Below are 2,500 nucleotides of genomic sequence, written 5' to 3'. Positions count from 1 at the left end.
AGTTCAATCTGAGGTATCTCTCACTTTCTCCTGGATGAATGTTTTCAATATTTTCTTTTTCAAACTGCCATGCTTTACAGTTGTTAATCAGGATTTTATATTTATGGTGACTGATATAAAATCCATGTGTCTTTTTCACATTAAGTTTTAATCCTGTTGTTTTAATGAACTTTTCAATGATTTTCAGATTTGTACTCATTCCTTCCCTGGTGCTGCTGAGTACTGCGATGTCATCAGCAAAGGCGAGAGTGGAGATTTTCTCCAAAGACCATCTGATCCAAATGTGAAGCCCTTGGCGTTTTTCTGAAGATCACAGATCAGAGGATCCATGGCAACGTTAAATAGCAGTGGGGATAAAGAGTCACCTTGTTTAACCCCAGATTTCATTGTTATTTCAGGAGTTGCTTCGTTGTTCTGTCCCTTGAAAAATGTTGTTGAGTCAGTGTACAAGTCTTTTATTATGTCTCTGATGTCTGATGGAACTCAGTGCCTTGCTAGACTCTGTATAATGTGACCATGGCTGACAGAGTCGAAGGCTTTTGAGATATCTATGAACACTACTGCTAATGAGTGACTGTTTTTTCGTTCCCCTTCTATGATATTTTACAGAAGAGTCAGATTCTCGAGACAACCTCTCACCTTCATGAAGCCTTTTTGTCTCGTATTCAATTCAACAAAAAATTAGAGTCTTTTAGTTAATATTTATGTGAATAACTTCATGAATGCAGTACCGATGGTAATTGGATACCAATTACTGTTTTTTTTAAGTTCACTAATCGGTACATTCTTGGGTATCAATATTGACCGGTTCTTTTTGATAGTTTCTGGTACTCTTCTCATCGATAACCAAGATGATAGAATTCTGGGCAGCAGTCTTGGTTGCCTGCTATGCACTTTATTCAATTCATTCAGACCAATCTTTCTTTAAATCGGAGTCATCGAAGGCATTAGTTATTTCGAGCAGTGTCATTTCTTTACATACATTTCTAATTTCCCATTCATCCGGTATCCGATCAATCGGCATGAATTTAGGTTTTTCTTGTTTTCTTTTTCAATTATGCTTTGGTAGTATTGGAAAATTTCATCAGCACTGATTTGGCAAGTGGCATCTTTTGCCCCATCAGTGATAATCCTGGCAAAGTTTGATCCAGAACATTTAAAGTTTTAGCTTCTGTTCCTGTCATTTCCAATTTAAATGACAGTTTAGGGACCAAGTACTGACACAAAATTTCTATTTTCTTCGTGGGCTTAAGTGATAGATTATCAAGTTTTTGAGCCTAATTAACAAGAACCTCATTAATTTTGTTGTTGCTTGTATGGCCAGTGTGTGGGTCAAAGTTCAATCCGAGGTATCTCTCACTTTCTCCTGGATGAATGTTTTCAATATTTTCTTTTTCAAACTGCCATGCTTTACAGTTGTTAATCAGGATTTTATCTTTATGGTGACTGATATAAAAACCATGTGTCTTTTTCACATTAATTTTTAATCCTGTTGTTTTAATGAACTTTTCAATGATTTTCAGATTTGTACTCATTCCTTCCCTGGTGCTGCTGAGTACTGCGATGTCATCAGCAAAGGCGAGAGTGGAGATTTTCTCCATAAGACCATCTGATCCGAATGTGAAGCCCTTGCCGTTTTTCTGAAGATCACAGATCAGAGGATCCATGGCAATGTTAAATAGCAGTGGGGATAAAGAGTCACCTTGTTTAACCCCAGATTTCATTGTTATTTCAGGAGTTGCTTTGTTGTTCTTTCCCTTGAAAAATGTTGTTGAGTCAGTGTACAAGTCTTTTATTATGTCTCTGATGTATGATGGAACTCTGTGCCTTGCTAGACTCTGTATAATGTGACCATGGCTGACAGAGTCGAAGGCTTTTGAGATATCTATGAACACTACTGCTAATGAGTGACTGTTTTTTCGTGCCCCTTTTATGATATTTTGCAGAAGAGTCAGATTCTCGAGACAACCTCTCACCTTCATGAAGCCTTTTTGTCTCGTATTCAATTCAATAACAAATGAGAGTCTTTTAGTTAATATTTTTGTGAATAACTTAATGAATGCAGTACAGATGGTAATTGGATGCCAATTACTGATTTTTTTAAGGTCACTAATCAGTACATTCTTGAGTATCAATATTTACCGGTTCTTTTTGATAGTTTCTGGTACTCTTCTCATCGATAACCAAGATGATAGAATTCTGGGCAGCAGTCTAGGTTGCCTGCTATGCACTTTATTCAAGTCATTCAGACCAATCTTTCTTTAAATCAGAGTCATCGAAGGCATTAGTTATTTCGAGCAGTGTAATTTCTTTACATAAATTTCTAATTTCCCATTCATCCGGTATCCGAACAATCGGCATGAATTTAGGGTTTTTCTTGTTTTCTTTTTCAATTATGCTTTGGTAGTATTGGAAAATGTTATCAGCACTGATTTGGCAAGTGGCATCAGTGATAATCCTGGCAATTTTCTTTTTGTCTTTTTTAAACATTGCTTGGTAT

The 2,500-nt window shown here is 36.4% G+C and overlaps 1 pseudogene; it reads right to left on the bottom strand.

Annotated features, from left to right (window-relative positions):
* The window catches only part of LOC146870647 (28S ribosomal RNA), a 9,011-nt pseudogene that overhangs the window by 2,943 nt on the left and 3,568 nt on the right, over positions 1-2,500 (bottom strand).

The sequence above is a fragment of the Triturus cristatus genome, chromosome 1_1 (assembly GCF_964204655.1).
Source record: "Triturus cristatus chromosome 1_1, aTriCri1.1, whole genome shotgun sequence".
Classification (NCBI taxonomy): domain Eukaryota; kingdom Metazoa; phylum Chordata; class Amphibia; order Caudata; family Salamandridae; genus Triturus; species Triturus cristatus.
This window is presented reverse-complemented; position numbering and strand designations above follow the sequence as displayed.